Source organism: Anas acuta, chromosome 3 (assembly GCF_963932015.1).
Source record: "Anas acuta chromosome 3, bAnaAcu1.1, whole genome shotgun sequence".
NCBI lineage: Eukaryota > Metazoa > Chordata > Aves > Anseriformes > Anatidae > Anas > Anas acuta.
Window position 1 is genome coordinate 7,217,147 of NC_088981.1, and position 23,727 is coordinate 7,240,873.

General features: G+C 42.8%; 1 long non-coding RNA gene across 4 annotated transcripts in view; it reads right to left on the minus strand.

Annotated features, from left to right (window-relative positions):
* Positions 1–23,727, minus strand: part of LOC137853284 (uncharacterized) — a 49,003-nt gene that overhangs the window by 3,617 nt on the left and 21,659 nt on the right. Inside the window, exons 5-8 of one of the 4 annotated variants that reach the window (XR_011094368.1) lie at positions 21,939–22,048; positions 11,033–11,103; positions 5,878–6,008; positions 113–262 (exon numbers count right to left, since the gene is read on the minus strand). This is a non-coding gene — a long non-coding RNA (uncharacterized lncRNA). The other 3 variants (XR_011094366.1, XR_011094365.1, XR_011094367.1) reach the window with 3 other exon arrangements.

The following is a 23,727-nucleotide window of genomic DNA, read 5'->3' on the forward strand; positions in this document are numbered from 1 at the left end:
ATTTGTTTGTAGGGCTCTGCAAGAAGAGAGGGGCTGTGCCACTGCACTCTGTGTAAATGGAGCATGGCCAGAACTGTGAGGCAAATATTCAAGGCCCACGTGAGAGACTCACCAAGGCTGCAAAACCCATGAGGCTGGCAAAACTCTTGCTGCATTTGCAGACAGACATGGTCATGAATCTGTGGGGCGTGCTGGATCATAGCCTGGAGGCTGCATCTTGTCTCCTGGAGCAACACCTTTTGTCTTACTCACCATCTTTTGACTGTGCAAAGGAGAAAGTGAAGGTCATCCAGACTGCGATGCTGCGAGCATAATTTACTCAGAGCAGTGAATTACGCCACAGGGATGTGCATGTTGCTGCAGACACTTGAAAAATAAGCGTGTAGACATTGATTTAGGAGCCTTCTGTAAGGCTTCTGGTTTTTTGAACCTGTTGAAGCTGAGGCCCAGCTATGCAAACAAACAGTGGTATATTTAACTTACTGCTGATTACACAGTTTCATAAACATGACACTTCAACATCTATGTGTGTAAATTGGGCCACTGTCCAGAACTAAGATTCATGGCTCCATATACTTCTTGCTCACAGGCATCTTTATGGAAGCAAGTATTTGTATAATGAGAAATGGAAACTAAATAGGGAAGATCAGAATGAAATCACTGTGGGGCAGTGGGAAGTTAATTTTGGTGCTGCAGGTAGAAAATCTGATGTGTAAATGTACCTTAATGTATATGTTAGGCTTAGTGTCAGAGTGATATGGATAATTCCAAAATCTAATTTCACAATGTATTGCAGTCTGAAGAGTTTTGAAGGAAAGGAAAAAGATAAGTTGTTTCTTTGAGAATATAACAGCCTTAATGTTGAGATCTGTGTCGACATGAAGAATGAAAACAATGCATTTTTAACCTAAAACATGAAAGAGACATGAAGAATAGTAAGGAAAGTGAGAATATTCCAAATATTTCTTATTTTAGTGAAATCCTACCCTACAGCTTTTTCCTGACCCTATAGAATAATAATGACATGGGAGCTGTGTGCCTAACCCCTTTATGCTGCTCTTACATCTCAGTCCAAGTGCCTTAACATCTAATTTTTTCCTGGGCCCACTGATCTGAAGACAGTTGTCTGAAGACAACAAGATAGAATCCAAATCTGGTTAAATTGTTGTGACGCTAATATAATTCCTTTGGAGGGAGGGGATTGGAATCTTTTAATGCTCAGCTTTTATAGGTTTGTGCGAAATACAGCATCAGTTTAGCTGGAGACATCTGGACTGTCTCTGATAAATGAATAAATGTTTTTTGTTTTATGCAGAGGATTCTCAGAGGAAATAAGTTCACTAGTGGGTGAATAAAACATGGAATAAATTTGAAATACTCGAGAGGGAATGAAAAACACTGCATAAAAAAAAAAAAAAAAAAAAAAAAAAAAAAAAAGATCGAAGATCTTTATAAAGAAAAATAACAGAATGCAACACATGTAAAAGGCTATGCAGCCATGAAAAATGACAAAAGGTGATATTAAGCATTGCAGAACCCTGATTAGTTTTGTAATAGTGTGTAAACCTATGAATGCACAACTTCAAAAAGAAGCTTTAAATGTCCTTCTCTAAGCAGCTTACCAGAGCCCTGTTTTAAAAATCTGTTATTGTTTCTTGCTAATTTGTTTTTACCAGATTCTCCTACTATCTCCTGTGCACTGTGGTTATGAGGTGTTAAAAGGATTAGGAGTTCATGAATTTCAAGAGCAGTTGACCTTTTCCATGGTTCTTGTTCCAGGAAAGAAAAAAAAAAAAAAAAAAAAGCTTAACTGCTGACTTAAAATAAACTCAAAACTGAATAACAAGTAATGCTTTAAAAACACTTGGGGAGAAGATGCATGCAAATAGCTCTGTCTATTGCTGCTGACCCGTAGCTACTCTAGAATGGATAAAAAAGAAATCAGAGGTCTGCCTGAATTACCACTTCAGCAAAAATGCTGCCCTCATTTCAGAATTATTCTGAGGTCGTGATGCCCACCAGTAATACACAGTTGCTTGACCAAGAACGTCAGCAAGCAAAATCATTTTATTCTTGAAAAGTAAAATTTAAATGCCATATGCCCTTGCTCTAAAGCATGATGCCACTTGCACATCCCCAGTTGCTATGATCCCGTGATCTTAAGAACCAGTTCCAGTAGGTCCAGGTTTTTGTATCCAACCTCATGGCAATGAACACCATTTCCTACAGCACACTGAAATGACCTTCTTAGTGCACACATGGATTGAAGGGCTGCTCCATGTCTGCCTGTGCCTGGTTCTTGTGGCTTGTGTGCTGGGCTCCTCTCACCTTGTGTGTGCTCTGTGTACCCGGTACTTGGCAACTGGATGCTGCACAGTGGTGAGGTACACTTCTAAATCTTTATGCCATCACCAAAATGATTCAGGCCTGGCATGCATTAAATATAAGCCAAGGTAGAGGGTGATAGACTGATTAATTTGGAAAAGCAGAAGCCAAAGGGTTATCTAATCACAGCCTACAGCTACTTGGATGGCAGATACCAAGACAACAGAGCCGAACTCCACTCTGCAGGTTTAGGTTGATTAAGGCAACAACCCCAGCTGCAGCCTGGGAATTTCAGCTTGGGCATGGGGGAAGGCTTTTTCCCAGGATGACGGTGAAGTCCCAGTCATCGGCAAGACAGGGGATCTCTATTCTTGGAGAGACTCAGGTAGACAAAACCATAGCAGCTTTGATCTAGTGCTTGCTGACGGTCCTACTCCAAGCAGGTCCTCTGCAACAAGCACTTCTGTCTGTACCTCTATGAATAACTGTCTCTTTTTATTTCCCTCAAATAACATCTTTACCTCTTTATCCAAAAAATAACATCTTTACCTCTTTATCCAAAACTGACAAGCACCTTTTCTTCAAATCATCTAAGTGATGATCAGAATTCAGTTTAATTCACAATTTATTTCTTTGATGGTTTACTCTCTTCAACAACCTCTTCCTATGATTTTAAAGGTTTTTCCATCCTAAAATATGTCTTTACCATGTTAACAAAGAGCTCACAGACACAAAAGTGACATGGGTTTACAATAACCATCCAGTAGTGATTTTTTCTTTTCCATCTATCATAGAATCAGAGAATGGTTCAGCTTGGAAGGGACCTTAAAGATCACATGCTTCCAAACCCCCCCGCTGACTGCCCAAAGCCCCATCCAGCCTGGCCTTGAACACCTCCAGGGATGGGACATCCACAGCTTCTCTGGACAACCTGTGCCAGTGCCTCACCACCCTTATTATGAAGATTTTCCTCCTAACATCTAATCCAATTCTCCTCTTTTTTACTTTAAAAGCATTGCCCTTGTCCTATCGCTATCTGACTGTGTAAAAAGTCACTCCATCTTTTTTATAAGCCCCCTAAAGGCTATATAATTGAATCTGAAAATGTCTTGTTGAATTGGAACATGTCACTTCACAAGCCCTTCTATCCAAGATTTCAAGTGATGGAAACCATCTAAACTCCTAAGAAAGTCATTACAGTATATAGCTATCCACCCCAAAACCAAATATATATATATATTAAAAAAAAAAAACAAAAAAAAACAACAACACTACAACAACAACAACAACAAAACTTTCTTACATTCTCCTCTGTAAGATGAGCAGGCTCATCTTGCTAGATGCTTCCTACATCTCTAGACTTCTACAAATCATGAATTTTAAAGGTGAAAGCAAAATCAGTTTTTCCTTAGGTACCAAATTTTCATTTGGTACCGGTGGGGAGGCGGGGAGTGAAGTGCAGCAGGAGGGCTGGAGGTGCTCCAGGCACAAAGCAGCAGTTCCCCTGTGGCCTGTGGAGAGGCCCCTGGTGGAGCAGGCTGTCCCCCTGCAGCCCATGGGTCCCCCATGGAGCAGATCTCCACGCTGCAGCCCCCCCATGGGTGGAGGAGCCCCCGCTGGAGCAGGTGGATGTGGCCTGGAGGAGGCTGCGGCCCATGGAGAGCCCCCGCAGGAGCAGGCCCCAGGCCAGAGCTGCAACCCATGGGGGACCCGTGCTGGTGCAGTTTGCTCCTGATGGATGGACCCAATGGTACAGACCCATTATGGGGAAGTTTGTGAAGAGCTGCTGCCTGTGGGCAGCCCCTGCAGGATCAATTCAGGAAGGACGGCATCCCGTGGGAGGGACCCCACGTGGAGCAGGGGCAGAGAGGGACTGTGAAGGAGCAGTGGAGACAAAGTGTCAGGGACTGACCACAGCCCCCATTTCCCATTCCCCTGCACCACTCATGGGGAGGAGGTAGAACAGCTTGGTTGAGGGGCAAGATGTTTTTAGTTTCCTTTTAGTTCTCACTGCTGTAGCATGTTATTATTTGGCAATAAATTAGTTGAATCTTCCCCAAGCTGTTTTTCCTCTGACCCTAACTCTAAGACATAATCCTAACCCCTAACAACTGTCCCTAACCCAAAACCTAACCCTAACACTTACCCCTAACCCTAACCTCTAAACTTAACCTTAAACCCTAAATCTAACTAACATCCTAACCCCTAACCCTAAAGCTAACCTTAACCATAACCTAAACCCTAACCTTACTCCTAACCCCTAACCCAACACTAACCTTGACCCTAACTCCTAAACCAAAACCGTAACCCTAACCTCTAATATCTAACTCTAACCCTGAGAACTTTTTATGAGGAAAGTGAGTTTCCAGGGAAACGTGCTCATCAGCAGGGCATGCATATGCACATACAAGCATATATCTAAGATGGTCAGGGATGTGTATTTAAGGTCAATGCACTGGGCTGCCTTTGCTGACTGTGAAGTCTGACAAGGGCTTGGAGAGCTGCCCAAAATTATAGGGATTTAGCTACTTGCCTGGTACAGAACAGACCTGCAGTTCATAGGAGTCAGAGCTGTTTTTATGGAGAAAGAAATGCTCCAGGAGTTTTATGAGTCTCAGAAGGGACAGCTGAAGATGTGGTGGAGCCTCTGGTTGTGCATGGCTCTTCTTTGGACAGTGCTAAACCAAGGGTACTGAGAGTCGCTTTGTACTGTTGAATTATTCAGGAGTCCTTCACAAATGACTGCAAATCAAGGAGAATGGGAGGCCCCAGGGGAAGTTCAGCAGCAAATGTTCAGTATTCAAGGAGAAAGTTAAGCATACGCCAGGTTTTTGTAGGACTTTGGGCAAGAAAAGAATAATAGGAGACTCTCCTGATGGACACGTAGACTGCAGTCTGGGCAGTTTCACCTCACCACTGAAAATCTTTGCAAGTGGAACTTCAGGACAATGAAAGACCTTATCCATTGCTGTGCTTAACCCATCGGCAGCTAAGTACCACATGATTGCGCTTGTACTGCCCCACTTGGAATGGGGGAAGAGAACTGGAAGGGCAAAAGTCAGAAACTCATGGGTTGACATAAAGACGGTCTAATACATGTGGAAAAAAAATGCAAATGTTCACCACCACCAGCCAACTGATGCCATAAGGCCGTGGTCATTGGAAATACCCTGTTCTGGCCTTTTGCAAAGGCAATGGCAATCCCGGCTTATTTCCCCCCCAGTTCTTATCTCTGCTCATGATGCCATATGGTATGGGATATCTATTTGATCCACTTGGGTCAGCTGTCCTGGCTGTTTCCCCTCCCAACTTCTTGAGCACCCCCAGCCTCCTTGCTGGCAGGGCAACACAAGAAGCAAAGTCCTTGGCTCTCTGTAAGCATAACTAAAACATCAGCGTGTTATCAACACTGCTTTCATCACACATCCAAAGCATAGCACCATAGTAGCCTCCATGAAGCAAAATAACTCTATCCCAGCCAAAACCACCCCACCCATAAATTCATCAAAACGAAGTAACAAGGTGGAAGAGATCAAGCACTGCTAATGTCACCTGAAAGCCACACACTGCATTGCAGCCTCTGTGTGACACCTGCAGGGCTGTTCAGCCACCTTTGAAGAGATGGGACTTCTTTTCTACAGGTTGCAGAAGGCTGGACGTGCCGTCTTCTGTTCTGTCAACCACTGGACATGGAGAAAACAAAACAAAACAGATTAAAATTGCCCATTTTCTTCCCCATATGTGTGAAAGAAGTAATGGTAATGTACTAAAGCGACATTCAACCTGCCACACAGACAAAGGCTTAGAGATGATGTTCCCAAAAGCTCTTCAGAGGTATCTTCTTGTTCAGTTTCCCAAGAGCTCATGCAGCTGTGAGGACACAAGAGCCCTCAGAGCTGCTGGGGAAGTACTTGTGCAGAGACAACGAGGAAAAATCATGGTGCTGTACCCTCCAGAAAACCATCTTTCCCAGCAGCAGCTCATCACCTTCCTCCTGGAGAGGTGTCCAATGCAGGCAGCTGCATTTACTGCACAGTGGCAACTGAGACAGCCTCACACCAAAAAGTCCCAAGAGATGCAGCTCAGCAAGTCAGATGGCTGCGCTGAATAGCCTGGATTACTTCAGCAGGATGTTTCTGTGCCTTTTGAAATAACAGAGTTCCCTTCAAGGACGGTCAGCAGGTGTTTAATGATAAATCATATGTCAGAGACAACCTACAAGCAAAGCACACAGTAGACAAAGGATGACCCTATCTATTTATCAAGATGTCTGTTCTCTGACAGAGAAGATTGGAGAATCTCTTTTTTTTTTTTTTTTTTTGGTTAATCCTTTCTTTTTTCTAGTGTGTTCTACTTGGATTTTTTTTCCTACCTCTCTTTTCAGCTCTACTGCACTCAAGAGTGGCAAGGCTTATGAAAAGCTGGCTTTGGAGACATTTCTGGTCATTGGGGCAGCAATGTTGAGGAAGGCAAACCATTTGTTGGATATTTGCTCTGAGGCCTTCAGGAAAGCAGCAGCTCTGTGTTGCCAGTAGCAGAACTGCAAGCTGACTCTGCAAGTGAGCTGAAACTTCAGAAAAGTTTGTGCTTGCCTGTGATGCACAGGGCATTTCTTTGTGAAAGGACCAGTGAACATCTTCACACCAAATTTCAGTTTTGATGAACCATAGTATTTGCAGACAGTAGACACACTGTCTAAAAGTCATCAACCAGCACTAATTTTAATTAGTTTTCTTTTGCTTAAACATCTGTTTTGTTTTTCTTTCTTTCTTTTTTTTTTTTTTTTTTATGAAGCCTCAAAGAAAGTCACCCTATAACTGCGTTCCTGTGGTGAGTATAAATGTCCTTCTCATTACCCAAATGGCAGGAAGTGTCAGAAATGACATCATGTTATCACTCACTAAGCCACAGAACTGAACTCTACACTGTGTTGTTTTTTTTTTTCCCTTGACAAATTGAAGTTCAGAGTTCCTACTACTTCTTATCTCAGTTATCGTTGGCTGTGAGCCAGAGCTCGTTTTGCTCAGCTTTCCTTAAAATGTGAATCACGAGCCATCCAACAGCTTCCTGGAGCATCTTGTGTGAAAAGAAAGTGGATCTACAGACCTAAAAGAGGGGGCAAACTCATGGTCCCGTACAAATTGTCCTCAGCCAGCTTTGAAAATGCTGCTTAGTTGACTCACCCCCATGTCAGCCCATAAAAGGGTTGACATCAAGGAACAGCTCAAGCAAGTTCAGCAGGGACTACGTAGATTTTAGAGAAGCCCCAGCCAAGATGAAAGCTTGGTGCTGTCAGAGGAGGATATACATGTATATACGTATATATGAATGTGCAGGTTGGATCCTTCCTGCAGCTGGGCTCGGACACCCAGTCTGACCAGTAGCTGCCCTCAAATCCCAGTCTCCCTAGCTGCTGGCGCTCTCACTAAATTTCCCTGGGAGATAAAACATAATTCCTCTGTGCAGTTTGCTTCTCTGGCACAGAATTTTTTTCTGGGTTTGTTGTTAAAAAGAGCTGAGCAAGGCTTTTGTTAGATTAACTGGCTTTCTCATAATAAAAGCCTTGAGTAGCTGTAATTGTATACTTGGCTTTGTTTACAACAATTATATCAGCTTCTCTTTTCTTTGTAATTTATTTTCCCAGTGTTGTTATCCAGTACACGTTTATGTATTCTTTTTCTCCAAATGGGCTGATTCTTCCCCAGATGCCTAAAGTTATTACTGTGCTAATTCCTTGACTCAACTCGCTGTGTTCTGTATCATCTTTCTCATATCCCCCAGCAAAAAAAAAAATAAAAAAAAAATTCAAATGAAGAAGCAGAGGTGTACTTTCTCCTGAGTGACAGTTTGGGACCAAATTCCCAGCACAAGGAATGCAGAGGATGGATTTCCCAGATTTTGTGCCGCTGTACAGAAGCTATATTCCTTTTTGCAGTCGAGATGAAACCATTTCTCAGGCTCTGACAGAAGGTTTCCCTGAGTACAATCTACTGGGTACAATTCTGTTTCTGTTGTACCCACCAACACTGTGGCATCGCTTTTCACATCCTGCAGCCTGGAAATATGAAACCAACACTGGTTTCTTTATCTTGCCATTTGTCTTTTCTCATCTTTTCACATTGAAGTGTCCAACTTGAATATTCAGGTGTTATTTGCATGTGTAGCTACATGTATGATATGCCTATATAGATAGGGACATCTGTAGATACAGATATTTAAATATATGATGTATGTTTTGGAAGAGGGGAAGGGAAGACACCAAAAACATTTTACTTTCAATTTTCAATCGGAGGAAAACCATAAGCCCATATTTTAAGCCTAGTGATCTGGAGAGCATCAGTTTGACTACAGAAATTAAATTTGATGTGTGTATTTCAACCCTGAGTTCAAGCCCCTCGGAACACCACAGGTCTGCGCTCTGAATCAGCTCCTTGTACAACGGATGTCTTAAAAGCACAGATAACTCCCAATGTAGGAGACAGGAGGAGGAAACCAAATCCTCCAGAATCAAGCAGGGGGCAACTTTTAACAGTCCAGATCAAAACCAGTATCTCAGTTACTAAGCTGAAATCAAGTATTCAGCTTACTTGAATGTGGGGGTTTTCTCGTGTCTTCACTTCCTTCCTTCTACTCTCCTCCAAGTCACGCTTTTCTCCCGGTCACTCACTTCTCCTTTTCATGGATTTGGTTTTGTGAACACTAGCTTTAGTTCCGCACAAGCCCTTAACTGGATGAGACATCCTTGGCTCTCTGTATGCATGTGAGCACTTTGCTCCTCCTGGAGACCCTGCTACAGGCACACCTGATAGTGACTCTCCGAGCAGATCTCTCCTTCCCACCTTGTCTTGGCTCTAGCCGTGCAGAACTGATGGGATTCAGGTTTTGAGTTACTTTGGGTGTTTTTATAACATTAAAAGAATGCCTTTGAGCAACAACTTATTTTCACTAACTCTGATCTCCTGAAGAGCACATTCAGCAGCTGCTCTCATACATTCAACTTTCCCAGGCCTTAAAAATTAAATTGCCTTTTTTCATAGTCCAGGTCTTTGCACTCCCCCAAAACATAGTATCTGGTGAGCAAGGCCACAAAAACAACATTTGAGTCAAAATTCACTTTTTTTTTTTTTTTTTTCCCCTCCATCATGCTTTTGAGCCATGGGATGTTGAAGAACTTTAAGCACAACAAGTACTTTTCACTGCGAAACCTAAATTGTCCTACAGTGCCTTTGGCTAACCCAGTACCAAAGTGGGTCTGCTTCTTCTCCATCTACCTGATTCACTAATATTAGCAGTTCTTAATGTCTAGGTTCAATATCCTTTGCCACATCTGAAAGATGTTCCTCATATCTCATCCTATCCAAGATGATATGACAACAGCTCATTGCCCTTCTGCAAAGGACTTTTTTTTTTTTTTTTATGACTGTAAGGTTTTTACCATACTCCTATTCACTGTTCCCTTTTCTAAACTGAATCTCCCCAGTCCTGCACAGATTGTTCTTCTCTAAGACCCCAAAGAGCACAGAACCTTAATAACTCCGCATGATTTCACAAAATGCTCCTCTCCAGCTTTCAATTCTGTAATCATTGCGGCAGGCTGTGGTTAGAGGCCAACATTTCTCTTTGCTTTTGTTCTTGTTTTGGGTGAATATCCAGGCCAGAAGAGCCCAAACAGGCAAGAACCAGACTGAAGTGTCCCCTCTCCCGCACAAGCCAGAGCCTCATTCTCCCAGATACAGCTATTGCCCACAACTCAGTCTAAAATGTGCTGCAAGCGAGCTGATGGCCTTGTGGAGCTAGGAATGGGGTATAAATCATTCCAGATGGCTGGGAACCATTGAGGCTCTGACAATCCTTAAGGAGCTGAAGAGCCTCTAAGGAAATTGGGAAATCAGCTAATGTTCCTCTGGGGCATTGAATCCTCTCCTGAACCCCATTCTGCTTGTGCCATTTATATCCTTTTTCCCCTCCAGCAGAGCATCTTTTTGCCTGCCTTTTGAGATAACAACCTTCCCCATGTGTTTAAACACTTCCAGACCTCCTACGTAATTAGTTCATTTGCTCATGCAGGCACATGCATGTGGTTTTGGGTGATGAACAGACGCATGTCACATCTGAGGGCAAGACCCAGACTTGAAGCTGGATTAGTAGGCTTAGGTGAAAATACCAGTCTGGAAAATAGATGAGAGGCTGCACTGCTTCTCTCTCCTCAGCTTGGGACTCTTATGGCTTTGAAGCAAAGGATTCAGTATGTGAAAAAGTCCCAAAATTATAGTTGAGCAAGCTGTCACCCCTGTGAATGGTGCTTACATGTACAGGCTGTCCCAGAATATGTCTCTACCAACCTGAACTCTCATGGTAGAAAAAAGTACAAATAATCACTCATTTTCTGGAGAAAATGATAGGCAATAGAAACACTCCTAGGGTTCATAGCACACTATAAAATTGACAGATAAAAAAAATACACACTATTAATATGTCAAGCAGTTAGTGTTACAGCAGGGAGAAAACATCAAGCACGGGAACTAGTACCTCCAGGAGAAATGGCAAACATGAAAAACAGCAAGCTCAATTATTCTGCAGCTTGCGTGAAATTTGGGGGACTGTCAGACACACTAAACACAGCATAGGAGCAGAGCTAGGCAGCGGGACTGCAGCTTAATTTAGCTCCAAAATGTGTCTGAGCCTTAAGATATTTGTGTAGTTTTACCTCCTCGCCTGGAAAACTCCAGCGAACAAGTTATCCAGCCATATTTCCTGCTTTTAGTTTTCCTGGCAAGGCTGCAATCATAATAGAAATTTCCATGTCAGAAGGAATCCCAAAAGCAGCGAAGTATGCAAACAGGGGAAGAGAACAGTAATTCATGGGTTTATTTTTTTAAGTTCAAGAGTTCATTTGCCTTTTTTTGGTAACAATTTTAACTATTCCCAATTTACTTGATCCCAAAGCACATATGGTAGCAGAAATGCTATAAGAGAAAAAACCTGGATGATTTTAAGGGAAAAGCTATTCAAATATTACTTTGTTTTTATAAGTGTGGCAGTCGCCTTGTTAGCCCTAGGGAAGAGGTCCTTTTTCTTTCTCAGCCGGGCTGGGAAATGGTCAGAGGGGAACCTTTGGAAGTGGTTGGGGTCCCCCCATGCAAACACTCAGATCTCTCTGATCTCAAGGAAGCTATAACAGATTCCAGGTGGTCAACAGAGCAATTTAAAAGCTGGCATCTCTAATTAGAAAGCACATATTTCCATGGAGGGCAGAAGGGCTGGAGGCTCTGACAGGTCACACTGACATGCTGGCTCTTCTTCTTTGGGCACCCACTTCCACATAAGCCCTGGCTCACCATGACCTTAGTTTTAAGCTTGTGCCTCAGAGCTCCTGCAGACACTTGGGCACTTGAAGGATGTTATTTCAGTGTGGGGCTGGCAATGACTTGCTTGGCTGTTCATAGAACAGGATCACAGAATCATCTAATTTGGAAAAGACCTTCAAGATCAAGTCCAATCACCAATTTGACCTACCAAGTCCCATCACTAAACCACGTACCTCAGTGCCACATCCGCAGCTCTCTTAAATACTTCTGGGGATGGGGACTGCAGCACCGGCCTGAGCAGCCCTTTCCAATGCTTGGCCACCCCCTTCATGGTGCAACTTGGAACGGTTGCGTTGTGCTCATGGCTGAACACACCAAGAAGGGAAAAGAGGATCTGAAGTGAAGACTGGGACAGACACAAGCTCACCCATCAGCTGCAAAAGATCCCACTTCAGCCTATAGTGCTCATAAGGCAGAGTTTTCATCCTTCATTGCTGGAAACGACCTTTACCCCTTTTTGTCTGAGTTTACCCTTCAACCTCTCTAGCTCTCCTGGAATCCTCACAGCCACAAGGGATGAACGAGCAAGTCCATCACACAGTCCCCTCTGCAGAAGACACTCGGCAATGTCACCTCGTTCCTAGGTTCTGTTGGTGTCATTTCACACAGCACCACAGCTGATGCATCCATAGGGCTCATGCAACATGCAAACACAGCAGTGTTGACCTCCTTCCCTCTCCACATGGTACACGTGCCTACATGCAAATCGCTGTGTTTTGTGCTGAGCAGAGGAGTGACAATGCCATACAGCAGGACTCGTTGGCTCTGTCCCACGCTCTGCTCCACAGATGATTCCAAGAAAGGAAAATAAATTCAAGTCAGCCTTTTCTAATCAAAGTGACTGTTTGAAGGAGGGCTCTGTTTTACTTTCATATTTCACATTCCACCTGAACAAACACGTGCAAGCTACAAAACAGAGGCTAACCCTGTGCAAGGTACTGCAGTAAGGATCCCCCACATTTAAGCAAGCTCTGGGAAAATCGCTCACCTGTTCAGCAAACAGATGAGATGCAGGCATCCAGCTCCCAGAAACTTGCAACATACAGCTCTGTCCACAACATCCCAAAAGCCAAGGACCGCAAAGAAACACTAGAAACGAGGATCAAGACCACTGGACGGGGAGAAAGCAGGGATCCAATTTGACTGCTATATGAATGACTGCTCCGCTGATATCAGTGACTCACACGCAGCACGTGCCTCCCAGGGTACACAAACACTGCTGTGGGACTGAACAGCCCACCTTGTCATGATCTGATACTGTTTTAAGCTGCCCTGACAGCTTCCTGGCTTCGGATTCTCTCTATTTTTGTTTTAGAGCATGTGCACATTAATAACAGTGGCTGAGATGTATGTTTTCATTATGAATGAAAATCTGTTCTCCAAAAAACTAATCAAGCAGCACACTCTTGCCTGAAGCAGTGCTTTAATAGAAGAAAAGCTTCATGTGATTGTTGCTAAAAGTCACCTCCTTCCAGCTTCATACTGCTTCCATTAATAGACTTTCCTAACACTCAGCCATGCTGATAAATGTTGTTTTTCACTACAATAAGAAAGTCGGGAACCTTTGGATGGATAGGGGTTGGTCTATTTCACATGCCATAAACTACATTTAAAAAAAAGGGAGGGGGCGGAATTCCTTCTATTCTTTATCACTTATTCTTGTCCATCCATCACAGGATAGTGGGTTTCCCAGGCTTGTATCTTCACAGCTGCAGATCTGCATCCTGAATACCAGTCAGAGAAGGGAAATGTGTAGTGATGAGGTGATGCTGCCCCCCAGAAGCTCTTGATCTAAGGGAACAGAAGATTGCTTTCTGTTGTGAATAGAAATAAATTGATCTCTCCTTCCTAAGACTAGCCTAAGTTGCTTGCTTAGCAGAGTAGCTTAGTTTATAACCATTCGTTATCTGTAATATGCTGAAAGACAGAAAGAAGAATAAAAGCAAAATACTAAGTTGCCTTTATTAAAGCACTGATTTTGTTGCACTCCTGCTTGCCAGGAATGAGAGAGTTCATTTACTCTGCTACTGCCAATACAGTATGCATCTTTCTAATCACAGTTATGGGTTTTCTCTCTTCCACATCAGGAGATAAGTGGTTCCCGGCTCTGAGAGCCAAGTGTGAACTATGGAAGTGTGAAGATATGACCCACTGCATTCCCTCTTCTCCTCCAGCCCTCGGCTAACACCCAGCCTACAGACATTGGCCAGAGCTAACCCAGAAGGTATTGATATGGGGTACACTTTTTCTTCCATGACCCAGTAGCCCACAAAGAAAGCCTGGATCCGTTGGTTCCATGTGTGGTGACAAAGTTCTAGGACACCACCAAGTTGTAGACTTGGTTGTGGCATACACAAGGAGAAAATAATTTGGTGTGGATTGGCTCACAAAGGCACACCTGACATTGAGAAAAACATCAGCTGTTAAGGGGGAATGGTTTTAATCTAACAGAGGGTGGGTCTAGATTGGGTATCAGGAAGAAATTCTTCACTCAGAGGGTGGTGAGACACTTGTACAGTCTGCCCAGAGAAGCTGTGGATGCCCCATCCCTGGAGGTGTTCAAGGCCAGGCTGGATGGGGCTTTGGGCAGCCTGAGCTAGTGGGAGGTGTCCCTGCCCATGGCAGGGGGGTTAGAATTAAGTGATCTTTAAGGTCCCCTCCAAACCATTCAATGCCTCTAAGTGCTTAGAGCCACTTTTAGCTCAGCTGTGGGTCAAAAGAGCTGTGCTTCATTTAATTGTAGTGAAACACTCAATTTCTCCCACAGCTCATCTGTGGTTGTTCACTACGTGTTCTGATTTTGCATGGCATGAAACCTGCTTAAAGCACTGTCCAAGGGGAAGTATTCCATCACTTGTGGAAACTGTTTTCTCAGACAAGACCACTTACTAAATCCAGCCTGTGAATAGTTTCCATCTCTCTGAAATGCCTTTTCTCTGCTGGTTTACTACTGATCTAAGGTGCTTTGTTCAAATCCCCCAAACTGTTCTACAAGGACATTAAAACCTAAGATTTCTGCTTGACCTCACATTTTAAAAGAAAAGTACGTGTGCCAAACAGCAGCAAGACAGGAAGGAAATTCTTCTTTGGGCCTGTCCACGACAAAAGTTTACCTATTACTAGCAGAGACAAGCCTCAAGCAGAAGAAAATCCACGAAGAACCCAACAGAAATGTGGGTCAATACAGGTGAATTTAAAAGCAGAGCCCACAGCCCTCCCCCACCTCCAGAACTGCAAACACAAATGGAGAAATATGGAGAAATATGCACCTTGGATTTTGCCCAGCCTTGATACAGATGCTAGCAAAGAGGAGGTTTGGTCAGGTAAAACATGTACTGTTGCCTGCTCGCCTGTTAGGGCACCACATGCTGCATTACTCAAGTTTTCTCACATCACTATTTATTTTTTTTTTCCAGAAAAAAATAGAGAATTTGATAAAAAGCAGCTTCATGGTAAGCAATGCTCATGGGACATCACCACACAGTGCCAGCAGGCCTGGCACAACCCTCCTGGTGTATCTGTTTTCCTCATTTCCAAGAAACACCCCCTAATTCCGTATCCTCAGCTGAAACTGCCCATGAGACGAGACACTCCAGATTTGGATTTGTTTTCCTCACAGGGGAAATAAAACCAGCCAGAAGGGCAATGAACAAGCAGTGCTTATTGTAAAATCTCTTTCCACGGTGTTTGCCATTTCTGTGGTTTCACCTGCTGGCCACATGAAAGAAGACAATCCTCTCTGTGCAGCCAGAAGAATTACCCAGCAGACTACAAAAAAAACTCTTTCAGTAACATGCTTTTATCACTCCAGCAACAGCAGTTTATCTACAGCATAAATACTTGATACAAAGGCCAGGAAATGTCAGGGACACCACAAGGTAATCATCTGAAGAACCAAGAGCTGTTGCTGCTGCTGAATCCGGTGGCAAAACAAACAAACAAAAATCCTTTTCAAAAGAGGTATCTGCTGCGAATTAGATGCGAGAGATAAGGTTAAGGAGAAAAGAAGCAGAAAGAAATGAACACAGCCAATTATCAAACCCTTCAAATAAATTTAAAAAAAAAAAAAAAAAAGAGGAAAAAAATTCAGAGAACAACATCCAAAAAGGCTATTAAATTTTTTTAAAATTTTAAAACCCAACTAAAACTTACAGAAATCAATGTGTCATACTGAAAAATTTCATTTTGGTGCAGTTCATTTCCCATCTTTTAAAGGAAAGAGGCTGTCTGAGAAAATAAGTGATTCTGAGAGCAGAGGAATGAAGGGAAAGTTTGCAGAGATTCTGTGATATCCAATAAGTGCCAAATTTTTCTCCAGTCTGTCCCTGGAATTAATATTGGTAGGATTTCACCCTTCCTTTTAGCTATCTACTTTTATTATGTTTGTAGGCCTTGTCGTCTCTTCATCTGCTTCTCCAGTGCCAAATGTCACTGAGATGGGTTGAGCTTCGAAGTTCTGGCCCTTCCTTACATGAAAAAATAAAATAAAAAATGTAATCTTTCCCGCCAAAGCTAGCCACCCTTCAAAAAGATCATTAAAATGTATAATGCTATTGTAATTAATGCCCCCTTCCTTCCAACCTCTTCCTGTCATTCTTTCAACCTGTACACTGGAAGAGCAAGTCCTTGACTGTAGAAGTAACTAATAGCCACTCCACAAAGAAATCCTGTTGCATGGTCATTTATACACCTTCCTTTTCTGAAACAGATTGCAGGTATGTGCGTCTGAGCTTAGTATATTAATAGTGCCGGATTAGACACTGTGCAGTAGAAGGTGTGCTGCTGCCAAAAATGACTAACAGAAAAGCCAAGGCATCAATTAAACTGTCGGGTGCTATTAGGAGGATCTTCCTGATTTAAAACAATCCTGTCAGAATGCGTCCGCTATCATAACAAGAGCAAACCAAAAGAAGAAACACAGCTAAACATCAGGCTCCCAATACAATTTGCTGCCCCAAGTGCCTTTGGAGCACTTGAAATATTGTTCACTGGATTCCAAGGGGAAAGCTGAGGTCCAAATACGCAAATGTAGAGCTCATCTACGGGAGGATAAATGACCTATTTTGCTAATTTCTGTCGAGTATGAAACCTGATCTGATGTTGCATTGTTATTGGCAAATGACCTTTAAAAATAAAACAGAAGTGACTTTTCCAAGTCATTTGTAGTCTCTATGAAGTGGAAGGGTTTGAGATGAATGACTGGTAACAGGAGATTGATTCGGGCACTAAGTAAACATAAGTGGATGGAAAAAAACAGCAAAATGAAAAGAAAAATGGATTATCAGGGAGCCTGACAGGAACAAGACAATGCCAAGAAAACAAATGAAATGTAATAATGAAATCAAGTTTTGCCTGTGATGCTTCAGTCTATGCCGAAACAAGGTTTATTGCACTTGGCAGTGAACTGCAGAAGAGGGGAAGTACAGCAGTTTGAGTAGAGCTTTTTCTGTTTTCTCTGGTCTCATATGAATTTGTCTTCAGCAGAGCATGACAAGGGAGATGTATTTCCTAGAAGCACCAGTATTTATTTTCAGCTAGAAGATGCACATGGAGAATCGCAAGCTTGTTTCTGATCAAAGTTCATTCAAAGTGCCTCCCGTTCCCTTACAGGCACAGCAACCAGCCTTGCAGGAGTGACTTCACTGTCGGCCAAGAAGGACAGCAGCTTTAGTTGGCTCATGCACCCTGGTAGCCCCAAGGAACACCACAAGAGACCCTGACCACCTCTCCTCCCACCAAAGCGAACATGATATTAATGCCAGCATGAGGAAGAACTTGCCATTTCAGAGCTGATCAGGTCTGAGCCATGGCAGAAGCAAAACCATCCCACGGAAGCCAACCTGTCACCAGTCAGCTTTGAGATCTTGTCTGTGTTTGCCAGGAGACACGACAGAGTCAGACAACTTGACCATAACAATCTGCAAAAAGCGCCCTAGTGTGAAAGTACCCAGGGAAAGGCTGACCTTAGGAGGAATTATGCAGCAGGATTTCCAAGCTGAGAGTTGCAGCAGACACAACTGAGAACAGCCCCAGTTTGCTGGGTGGAGATCAGGAGCATGTTTCAAACACCGCACGGAAAGTCGGTGACCTTGTTATTGTGAGGAAACAGGGGTCTGATCCCAAACCCCTCAAAGTCAACAGAACAACCTGAGATGTTACAGGGTCAGCAAAACGAAGGCAACTACAAGGCTTAGCTGTATCTTTCTTGCGCTCTGCCACTTCAAAACATGCAGAGGCTGTGACAAGACACCTACTCACAGAAGTTTGTAATCTTCATATTTATTATATATTAGATTGCTTATATAATTATATATAATACAAACGATTGCCTAATCCTCTGAGGATATGTCAACCCTCTCTAAAGCAGGGTGAGCAAGCACCCTGTCTTTCACTTTTTTTTTTTTTTTTCAAAGAGCAATCTATTGCCTTGGCAAATCAAGTGCAAAAAGCTGCATGTCTTTTTTTTTTTTTGTAAGAAATATTTTCATATTTTCTCTTCTCAAAAATCAGTCTCGAAGTTCTTTCAGCGAGCACCGAGACATCTGTCTTGCGTAGGTTCAGCTGCCACCTTTGCAAATTACTTGTCATGTGTATCTGTTCTATAAGACGAATCATTAGAGGTTTTTGGTTAATGCTATATTTATCAGCACAGAAGGGAATCTCCCGGCTCTGTGAAAACTTCGTCATAAAGCAAATCTGAGCAACAGCACTGAAACATATCTTTCTTTCCCTTCTTGAGGCATGGACGCCTTAAAATGAGAGCTTCCCAGCTTTGTTACAGATGTCAGCACAGCAATTCAGGTTTGCAGGAGACTTTCTCTCCCTCTAAGCACCCTGGATTATGGGATAAAAAGCTCACACGCTTCTCGATTGTTACCAAAGCTGTGACACACACTGGTTAACAATTCCAGCTGCTTACAGTAAAAGACGATTTTGCTTTGTCATTTGAAATAATTCAATAGAAAAATGAGTTGTTTTCCAGTAATGCCAGAAAGATGCACATACTGCATTTTCCTCATTAAACAGCATGCAAACCTGCTCATCTCTCCTCTTTGTTCATGCCCTCTCACTGCTGTCCACATGCACATGAAGGGCTCTTGTACCACCCTTTTACTTTTGTTGAAATAATAAGGTTTTGACCTATTTTGTTCCAATTAGACACTAACAGCACTTCAGAGACTGACGTACTTCATCATTTAAGATATATTATAGCTGCGTTCTTGCCTTTCATCCCAAAGGCACTCCACACGACAACCACTGATATTTATATACTCAGTTTACAAAATAAAACTCGAAAGTACATATTTCAAATAGAATCCAACTCAGAGGGAGGAGGCTGTTTTGTGTGGTTTATTAATAAAACAGGACAAATGGTTTTGTGTATGCTAGACTCCACAAGAGAGGTCTGAGAAGCCAAACACATTTCATGACCTTCAAGAAAGCTTGAAATTATAGCAAATAGAAGACACAAGAGTTTCAGGAAAGGGAAGAGGTTTGCATATTATTCAGAAAAACAGAACTTAAACAGATTTTTTTTTTTTTTCTGTCTTGGCACAAACCTTCCCGTTTTTCAGATGGGCTTATGAAGACAGGGAGAGGAACTCTGATGACTTCGAAACCACTTTGTTTATTCTGAACAGTGAGATGATCAGTGCAGCTCTGGCTGTTAGACCAGGCTCCCTGCAGGGGAAGTCAAAGCGTTCTGAAGCCTACACTACTGGAAGGTAGAAATGAAGCTGCTCAGTGGTTTTCTTTGCTCATTTCTTCTTTGCTACGTCACGTGCCATGTCTTAACTCAGGATTCAATCTTCTGTGCCACTCCATTTCATCAACATATCCTTCTGGCATGGCATTCTCTGCAAATCTTGGACTCGTCCAATAGTGAATTCCAGTTTGTAGCAACCAGGCAATTTGCAGAATTAAATGAAAATCAAACTCAAGAAAGACTCTGGATTTCACATGTGAAACTTGTGAGGCATCTGAACATTCACTGGGTGGCATTCATATCAGAGTGGAATTTGGAATTGACTGACTGCAGAGCATCATTATCTCTGATTCAGCTTTTATTACCATTTGTTACTGTATTCTGAGCAGAACTTGCACTGAAAATTATTCCAAGAATGGCTGCAAACCCTGACATTTTGCTACAGAATGTCACTGCCATTTCAGGAGCCTGTGCCTGCCAGAAGTCAAAGACAGATTTTCCATTGGGATTATTATCAGAGAGAGGAATATCCTCTAGTGCCACAAAGCATAGAAGGGATAAATACTAGCCAAATGGAGGTAGGTCAAGAGTAACGGGCAGCCTGGGATGATGTCCAGAGAGAACTAAGGTAGTGAGATGAGACTGACAGTCACGCTCATGGGATATCATAATTCTGCTTTGGGAATGATGATGCACACAATGTATTTGGTTAAAATCAGGAAAGAAGCCCATACTTCCTGGAAGGGGCTTGATTCAAGAAGATATGCATGTAAGCTTTGAGAAGTTTGATTTGGGGTTATGCCTTATATTGATGGTACAGGACACATGGAGGATGATGTAAAAGAGGACAGGAGTCAGAACAAAGTTGTCTAAGCTAGCCAGAAGCCACCAGTTTGGGTCCAGAGGCTAAAAGGTGCATAAACTTGGTGCTGTATGTGAGTAAACGTGCCCCATGGACAGGCAGTGACACACGAGTGGATCAAATTATGAATGCCTTACATGGAAGAAGAGCCTTTAGACAAAGTAATCATACCAATTACAACTCACTATGTCCAGTGGAAGGATGGGATGGGATTTGCCATCCAACCCCTTAAAAGGAGCAAACATTTTTTATTGCTAGTTTTAAGTATCACTGCAAATACAACACACTAAACGACAACAGCCTAAAGCTCAACATCTAGACCTTGATTAGCTAACAAAAATAACGTTCTTTAAACCTCCAAAGAACATGTTCTTTGCTGTCCTGATAAAGTGAGATAACTTTTGTAACAGACACTGTATAGATTTGCAGGTCACTCACAAATGAAACCAACTGCAGCTCTGCTGTTGTATTTTAGAGAAGTTCAGAGCAAGGGGTCTTAACAAGCTAAAGCAGTTACACAATTCTTGCAGAGCATATATTTAAGATATTTTCTGCAGCAGGAGCAGTAACTGAAAACATTAAGTTAGATTCTGATTCCTCAACAAAGAATTACAGAATTTAAGCTGTAATACATCTGATCTCTTGTAAAGGAATAAAAAGGGGGTGGGGAGGTGGGAAGAGATAAAGACACAAGAAATAACTCCTGATTGCTTGTATAATATACGCAGCTTTTCCTTTTTGGCCTGATTCACTACAGCCATAATGTTTAAGAGATCAGATTATTCATGTACTTTTCAATCCTCCTCTAATAAATTTTAACTCGCCAATCAATCTCACTGAAGAGTTGATGTTTCCAGGATGTTAGATTGGTACAAGTTTTGTGAAAATTGGCATCTGGAGAGAGGAGAGCAGTCCAGAAAGTGTTCTTGCTGCCTGTTATAAGCCGTGCTTGGCAGCAGCTGGCGACCCATCAGCACAAGTGTGCTGGCTGGCTGACGAGCATGGATGCAACTCATCATTACCTAAAGGCATCATAGATGACAGAGGGGAAGCTGCCTATAAAGGAAACAGGACATGAGCCAGGCTTTTTTAGGAAATGAGGTTTAATTAGCTCTGCTGTTTATTAAACACCTTGTTTTAGAGGACATGGAAGTACTTGTGGTGTGTCCTGTCATGGTCCTTCTAACGCCAGGCAGCACAATTTGGTAAAAGAGGAGCATACAACGTGATAAGAGTCATGGAGGGCAAATGCGATTAACCAGGCCCAGCGACCAGTTCCTGCAGGATGGGAAATGACTCCTTTGATGAGGAAATAAGGAAAGAGCTAGCGGCTATTTGTTTTCCATTTGTTATGAGAATGAAGGTATATCAGGTAAATATCAGGACTGTACAGAAGCCAGATTTTATTTGGCTGTTGCAGCGTGGTTTGTTTTGTTTATTTATTTTTAATCCCTTAAGTGATCTGTTAACAGTGTGACTTCTTAGTTGCTTGCTTATCACAGTTAGATTGTGGTGACCAGCCATTTCCATCAACAGGCACCCTGATGCTGGCCTGGAGTGAAACAGGTTGGAGGACAGCCTCACAGCAGCATAACTGCTCTTTCAGGGCAGAGCCTCACCTCACCTGTACCCCCAGAGTCTTAGTATCAAAACACAAAGCGTAAAATAAGTAACCAACCTGTAAAAGTGCCAGCCACAGGTCAAAAGTGGGGATGGATCAAATTCACTGGAGGGATTCAGAAGCATGTGAAGTAACTAGCAGTGATGTTTTCTCCATGTGAGCAGATCCTACAGAAAAAAAAAAAAAAAAAAAAAAGAAAAAACACAACGTTGTTGACTCAGTGAAACATTAGCTTTTAACAAAGGTTCTGATGTGGGTGGTCAGAAATCCTGTGTATTTAGTTACATTATACTCCACCATTTGACTTAAAATTTATTTACATGCCTTATGTCCATGCTCTCTTTAAAGCATCCCAAGTCAGACTCCACCCCTGTGATCACATGCAATAGAAAAGGGATAAAGTTGTCTCAGCTAATGAACCAAACATGCCCTGATCCAGCAACCAAATTCAGATAAAATATCTACATCCATACCATGGAATACAATCTTCCAAAACATGCTGGCCACATCCAAATTCACTTTTGGGATGGTAGGGAATTCTTTACCAGTACATACCACCATACCACCATGGCCAGCAGCACTCATTTTTCGACAGGACAGCAAAGAACAGCAACTCTTTTAGTGAAGAGCTCTTTCTAATGAGAAGTCAGGGGACCATGAGAGCAAGCAGGCACCTGTCATACCTGTGTTTGGATTTTCTCTGGGAAGTCTTCGTACCTCACTCGTGAAGATCCTAAATGTGCAGGTCCAGTGTGGGAGGGGTGGATTTTTCCTTGCACAATTTATCAGATTCTTCTCATAGATATAGCAGAAGGCTATTGGAAAAATCTGCCTTGTTTCATTTGCCTTTTTTTTTTTTTTAATAAATGTATATGTGCCAGAACATTCATTTATTTTTCACAGGTTGAGTAAGACCAGTTTGATGTCTCTTAGGGAGAAAGGCTTATCTACCATCACTACATAGAGGCTTTTGATCTTTGCCCACACAGGTCCAGCAAGCAAATAATTGTTTAATAATCCACAGTGACCCAGAACCCTTGCTGAGGAACAAAGAACACGACTGCCCTAACTCCAAATATTACCCACGGACCAAGGACTGCAGCTGAATTCCTTAGGGGCTGGGCCAAGCCTCCAGTTAGAAGCAGCATCCCACACAGCCTTGGCTGTGTGGCATGCAAAGCAAGTCCTCCCTTGCCACAGGGCTGTAGAAATATCAGGCACTGCTAGAAGCCAGAGCAGCCTCTGATGGGGACAGGACAGAAAGGATGTCCAGAGCTTGGAAGAGGGAGCAGCAACGCAACCAAATAACCAAGCTATAGCAGAGGCACCTGGGCATCTCACTAACCCCACTGGGTTACTTTTCAATCTTTAAAATGGAAAAACAAATGCCAGCCATCTGTTAGCAACTCCTCCAGCGAGGCAGAGCAGAGGGGTTCATTAAATCAGGCAATGGCTTACAAAAAAAAATAAACCCACCTAAACAGCCTAATACTGTACCAGAACAAACAAGATAATGATTTCAAAATGCCCAGCCAAAGGTTAATGAGCTGCACGCAAAAATCAAGGGAAGGCAGGGAACCAGGGAGGAGGTGAGGGAGATGGATGCTGGCAAAAGTGTGGGTGTAGATCTCAGTGGAGAGCAGATAGCCCAGGAATGCATCTCTGTGTACCCAGATGAAAGGTCTGAGATGACCCACACGGTCTCCAGCTTTGCCACGTCAGAAATAAACCCGTGAATTGCAGCAGGCACCTTCCAGCATTAGCCAGACAAGGCAGTCCTGCTGCAGAGCCAGCCCAAGTGCTCACACATGTGCCCAGTCTGTAGGTTTCTCTGTAAGTTCTGGCA